The following is a 6,837-nucleotide window of genomic DNA, read 5'->3' on the forward strand; positions in this document are numbered from 1 at the left end:
GAAGGATTCTGAAAATTCTCTTGTCAAATGCCTTATTTATTATTATTACATATGTAGGAATGTCTTACCTACATATGTGTACCTGTATATGTGTGTACACCGTGTGGGCACCACCCTAAAAAGGCAGAAGGGGGCATGGGATCCCTGGCAACTGGAGTTACAGGTGGTCATGAGCCATCATGTGGATGTTGGGCACGGAACCCAGGTTCCCTGTAAGAGTAATTTCAGAGCTGTCAGCTGCTCGGTCGTCTCCCCAGCCACTTCTTTTTTTTTCTCTTACACATGCATGTATTTACTTATATCCATGTGTGTGTGCCATGGTGTGCGTGCGTGCGTGTGTGCGTGTGTGTGTGTGTGTGTGTGTGTGTGTGTGTGTGTATCAGAAGACAACTTAGATGAATCTGTTCTCCAAACTCTGTGGGTCCTGGGATTGAACTCAGGTCATCGGGGTTAGCTGCCAAAGTCTCTCTCCGTGAGCCATCTTTCTGGCTGTCTTTCTATCTTAAATTAGGTAGATATGGAAAGATTAAAAGGAAGTGCCACATATACCTTCAGTCTGAAAGGCTGTATAAGAAATGACCATTCCATAACATCCCAGAGAAGACAGAACTACAGGGCTTGTAAGGAAGTTTGTAGTTATAAGTGCTTAGGAAGATGGGTGAGTGTGATACAAGGGAGTTTGTCAAAGTATTATGAAACTTACACTGTAATCTATAATCAGATAATCAATTAACTATTAAAAAGCAGTGTTCCTCAGCAACCAGTTAAAATAACCAGGTTCCTTTTCTCAGGGGGACTTTGTGTGCCAGTGCTGCCAGCAGCCGCTCCCTTGGGAATGCATGCAGCCTCTTGCTTGTATGGGTTCTGCAGGCACCCCTGAAGACCATTTCTGGTGGATAGATACTCCGTCTCACACCTTCCCCAGTCTAGGCTCAGACAGGTGAGTGGGATGCCTTTGGAAGCCCAAGGCACAGAGGCCAGGTTTATGTTCCCTGGCTGACTGACAGAGGAATCCCATTTCAAAGGAGTGGCTCATTAGTCAAGCATGGCAGTTTGAATAAGAATGGCCCCATAGGCTCATATATCTGAAGGTTTAGTCACCAGGGAGTAGGAGTTTTGATAGAATTAGAAGAATTGGGGGGTGTGGCCCTTTGGAGGAGGTGTGCCTCTGGGAGTGGGGTTTGAGGTTCTCAAAAGCCCACACCCAGCCCAGTGTGTTTCTTTTTCTTTCTCTCAGCCTGTGGATGAGGATGTAGCTGTCCACTTCTCCAGAACCACGGCTGCCAGGCCTGCTGCCCTGTTCCCTGCCACGGCGATAATGGACCGAACCTCTGAACTGTAAGCAGGCCCCAGGTAAACGCTGCCTTCCTAAAGAGCTGCCTTGGTCATGGTGTCTCTTCACAGCAGTAGAACAGTGCTCATCTTGAATGGAACTGCATCAAATATGTCCCTACTAGCCCCCTGTAGTGGTGGGCCCTGCACTTCTAAAGGCTTCCACTATACCCAATCCTGCCCCCTCCCCTACATTTATGAGTCAGTCTTCCATTCAGACTAAACCTTTTAAAAACTAAAAGCAGTGTTCTTGCAAGAGTTTTAGCAACATGAAAGTAATATATTAAAGTGCACCAGGCAGTGGAGGTGCACGCCTTTAATGCCAATACTCGGGAGGCAGAGGCAGGTGGCTTGCTATAAGTTCAAGGTCATCTGAGTTCCAGGACTGCTAGAGCTACACAGAGAAACTCTGTTATGTAAAAAAAAAAAGTGCTATTTTTAGTATCATCATAATACTATAAAAATATTCACTGTCACTGTCTTGGAAAATAGACACTTATTTGTATGTGCTTTTCTTTTAGTTTAAAATAAAGATTCACAGATAAATAAGTGTGGAATTTTTTAACATTGCATACATATGCAATTTATTTAAATAAAATCAAATTTAAACCTAGGAGCAATATAAACCCTGCTGTTGTAAACAAAGATGGAGTTCACTACACACTTAAATTTAGGCCATTTCTGGTTGGGGTATTTTATCTAATTGGGAAGAACGATGAAAGAAAAACCAGAGGGAGGAGGAAGAGGGGGAGGGGAGGGAGAAGGAAGGAGAGGAGGGGAGGGAGGAGGAGGGAAGGTATTTGATCTGGTCAGATTTGGGAATCTGTTGTGGGATTAACTCTAAAAAGGATTGGCGAGTCAAACCTCAGATCATTTCCCCACTCCTGTCTTTGAAGGCCCATGTGATTCAGTCAGTCACTTGTCTAGTGCTTTTAATTATTCTTTTTTGTACAATTTTCTTTTGCTGAAACTATAATATGTAATGGGCATAACATAAATACATGCCATGTTAGCCCGTGTTAGCCATGCTTCCTACTAGCCAACGCAGCCACACTGACCCACTGTGAATGCCCTTTGCAGATTGTTGCTGTCTGTGGCCTTCAGCGTCACTATGTAATGGATGTCTAACATACACACAGTGTTTGTGCTAAGCACCTTGCACCACTGTAACCAAAACCCGACATAATCAACTCATAAGGAATTCCTACAGTCTTAGAGGTTTCAGGCCAGGGTTGTCTGGATCCATTGCCTTTAGGCTTGTGGTGAGGCAGCATATTGTGACAGGGACACGAGGTGGAGCAAAAGAAAGGTCAGGAGGAAGGGACCATGGTCCTATAGCCTCCTAATCCCAGACCACGCCCACTGGGTCCCAACTCTTAAAGTAAGTGGTGGGAAGTGGGAGCCAACACTTTGGTGTCCTAGTTCCATTTCTGTTACAAAAGCAACTTGGGGGAGACAGGGTTTATTTTAAGTCATAGTTCCAAGTGACAGTCCATCACAGCAGAGGAGTCAAGGCAGGAAGCACTTAGAACATCTGGTCACATCACTCTTGTTACATCCACAGTGCGGAGCAAAGAGAATTCGTGCATGCTGGCTTACTGCTTCGTGCTCGTGCTTAGTTCCACGTTACACAGCTCAGGATCCCTGCCTAGGGAATGCTGCCACTCACAGTGGGATAGTCTTCCCGCTCTAGTTAATGTAATAAGACAATCCCCTAGAGACATGCCCTTAGACCAACTCAATGTAGATAATTTCTCACCGAGGCTCTCCCCAGGTGATTTTAAGTTGTGTCAGGCTGACAAGTAAAAATAACCACTACACATGGGTAGTCAAAAATTCAAATATTGATTTAACAGTAACATTACAATTCAAAGCCATGATCAACCGTATGCTGCCACACTAGAGGAGGAGGCATAGTTTTAGGGCAGGACTTAATAGTCAAAGTGCATCATTTCCTGTCACCCTACCACTTTCTCATTGGTGCCATGATGTTTCCCATCTGTGAAATGGGAACACCAATGGCTCTCTATGCTAGTCAAGATGGTGCCGAGGGCATCTTCCCTCCTGGTACCCACACCTTCTATACAGACTAGAGCTGACTTGATAAGCAACGGGACACTGGTGAGGTATAATGATCTGAACATCTGACTCTTACATTTGTCAATTCCCTGTGACCTAGGACAGAAGTTATGCAAACAGTACATGGAGAAAGCCCAAAGGAAAAAAGTTCCTCAGTGGCCTGGCTGTCCCAGACCCTGCCAGGGAAGAGATAGATGGTTACGTTGACTACGGAGTTCTTGCATGACCCCAGGGACTTGGCCTGACTCAGAGCAGGGAGGGAATGAGGAGAAGGCAACAATAAGACACTCAGACAGTCGGATGCAGTGGGCTCAGGTGCGCTGGGCGCTCTGAGAGAGCAGCACCATGTGATTGCAGTGTTTCTCATACACAGCTGAAGAGAGAGGAGAGGTATTGCACGCAGCTGAAGGAGGGGTGGGGTTAGTATGGGGAGATAAACAAGGAGGCAGAGTTACTGTATACAGCTGAATAAGAAGGCAGGGTTCTTGCGCACAGATAAATGAGGAGGCAGGGTTATTATATACAGCTGGATCAAGGACACAGGCTTAGCTAATCTCAGTAGGAGCAGTCTCTGAAGGGAACGCTCTTCAGGCTGTAAAGATCTGAGGGGAGAAAGCTGACGTGGACATTTTCTGCACACACTATCTATCGATACCCACATTTGGACCCTGAGAAAGGATTTTCTGTCTTCTCTGAATTTCACCCCAGGAGGAAGGCTTTGCTATTTCCTTCTGGGCCCATGTCAACCACACACATTCACCAGGACCTCACAAACTCAGGGCTTCCTCCATTCCCCACAGTGGCCCCTGCTTAGTTCTTTGTATTGTGTATTTGCTGACATTTAATCACTTTGAACTACATAAAAGCCAGCTCTGCGTATGTGAAGCTATGTTAACTCTGTAAGGATAACAAATAGGAATGCAGATGGCCTAGTCTGTCTCTTTAGAAACCACATCTGCTAGGATTATTTTTTAAAGATTAAAGGCAAATTTTCCCTGAATAGTCTTTGTTTTCCTTACCTTAAACACAGTACACACTTCCAATATCTATCTGTCTGTCCATCCATCCATTCATCGTCCATCCATCTTCTATCTCCAGCCACCCAGCCACTCGCATACATTCATATAACTGTAAAAGAAAAATAGGGCTGGGGAGATGATGCATTGGATGAAAGCATTTGCAGTGCAATCCTGATAACCTGACCTTAATCCCCAGAAGTCACATAAAAAGCTGGTTGCAGTAGGCACATCTATCATCCCAGAACTCCTAAAGAGATGAGAAGTGGAAACGAGAAAATCATCGTTAAGCTCACTGGTCAGCTAAACTGGAATATGCTGCAAAATGCAGAGACCCTGCCTCAACAAGGTGACAGAAGAAAACTTACTCCTGAACCTTGTCCTCTGACCTACACACACACACACACACACACACACACACACACACACACACACACACACTCTTACACCCACGCGCCCCCACACACCAAAGGGCATGTAAAAACTCTTCTGCTTTAATGGGTTTTAGCTGCAAATAGTAGAAACTTGAAGCCTAGCCTTGGCTTGAGTGGCTGGTGACTGTACTCATTCTGTTATTAAAGGAAGGGGCATTAGTTTTGTTGGTTTGGAAACTGACAGTATCATGCAGGGGCCAATTCTCTTTTCTCTTCTACTCTCGATTGTGTGGCTCCAGTCTAAGGCTGGCTCGTTTCATGTGAAGCAGAAAGAAAGCTTTTATTCTACAAGGCTTCATGTGTCCTTGCTTGGATCCCACAGAAGAGAGAAGAACGCGATTTCCTTGGACTCTATCGTGGTGTGAAAGCACATCCCAGAGGCATATAGCAAGCCCTCTCTTCTCATTTTACTGGATAGAACTAGGTCACACAGCCATCCCTGAACAAGTCACTATCAAGTGAACAGAATCATACTTAGCCCATCAGAGCCCCTCCCCCCACTACTTGGAGAAAATGGTCAGTTTTCCAAGTGCCTTTGGGTGAAATGGAGATAGCTGAGACACCTGAAGTGTCTGTATCTTGCTTGCCTCATATCTGCCTGTGCATGCTTCACCAAGGCAAGGGTTATTCCCAACTTCCTGTGTGTCTTAACGGACAGCACTCTATAGAGATTCCTCCCATCCCTTTTGTACAGGAAGGACAGCAAGGGTACACAGCATCTTACATGGATCCCAAGAGGACATATTATTAAATGATTAATAAATGATATTAGAACATGCGTTTTTAAGTCAGAGTTGGTTTATGTTCTAATTATGCATCCTGTCCATTTGTCTTATGTACCACACTACTGGTAGTCTTATTACTATTATATTATTTTAGCCCCAGCAACTTTGGTTGGGCCAAGGGGAGCTAGAGAGGGTTTTGGTTTGCAATGGGACTAGGGCTTGACAGTGGAGTAGCCCTGGCTGGCCCCTGGCAGTGGCATCAGAAAGAAAGAGATCCCAAGATAAGCCATATAACCAGCAGCAATAACAATGGATGCCACTATGTGCATTTTATACGTATGCTCGTTTATAATATCTATTCTATACATATACATACATGCACACATTACTGGATGTGTGTTCGGCAAGAACCAAGTTAGGCCAGGTGTGGGGGCACATATTCATAATTCAGCATTCAGGAGGCTGAGGCAGGAATTCTGAGTTTGAATGCAACTTAGGTTACATCATGAGATACTCCCTCCCCTCTTGTCTTTTCTTTCAAGAAATACAAACAAAATTTGATGGTCCGTGATTTCTAAAGAAAGATAACTCCTCCTAGGGTTTTTGATAGAACAAAACAACACTAGGGCTGGGGTGCAGCTTAGTGGGAAGAGTGCTTGCCTTGCACCCAGGCATCTGGGCGCGATGACACACACTTGTGATCTCAGCATTTGGGAGGCGGAAACAGGAGGCTCGGGTCATTCCCTCAAAATAGAGGAAATTTTAGACCAGCCTGGTGTACATGAAACCTCCCCCACTCCAAGCAAACAAACCAAACACCAGTAAAGCAAGCAAGCAAACAAAAACAAAAACAAAATCAAAACCAGTTTTACCTAAATTTTTTATTTCGTACAATTTGTATATAATATTCCACACCTGTTTTTAAGATGCACGTGTTTGCTGGGTTCATTCATCACATACTCACCACCACGCTGGCCCAGCACGTTTTCAGGGAGCTGGCTGGGGGCCCTTGCCAGCTCAGTCCTCTACCCAAGAGCCAGGGCCACCACTGTTTGCTTTCCGCTACTGTGGATCACTTTTGCGTTTCTTAAAATGCCATATAAGCAGGATCATACTCTATATTTTGAGATTTAGCCACATTTTACAGAAATCCATAGTTGAGTCTCATTGCTGCGTTTGGCTGGGTTTACCCACACAACTTGTTTATCCCCTACCCATTGAGGAATTCCAGATGTTTCCATTGTTTGGCTA

General features: G+C 44.8%; 1 non-coding gene across 1 annotated transcript; it reads left to right on the forward strand.

Moving 5' to 3' along the window:
• The first annotated feature begins 754 nt into the window (after nt 1-754).
• Nucleotides 755-888, forward strand: LOC121141017. Its single transcript, XR_005877970.1, has one exon. It is a non-coding gene; the product is annotated as a small nucleolar RNA SNORA70 (small nucleolar RNA).
• The last annotated feature ends 5,949 nt before the right edge of the window (nt 889-6,837 follow it).

The sequence above is a fragment of the Mesocricetus auratus genome, unplaced genomic scaffold, assembly GCF_017639785.1.
Source record: "Mesocricetus auratus isolate SY011 unplaced genomic scaffold, BCM_Maur_2.0 Super-Scaffold_100006, whole genome shotgun sequence".
NCBI lineage: Eukaryota > Metazoa > Chordata > Mammalia > Rodentia > Cricetidae > Mesocricetus > Mesocricetus auratus.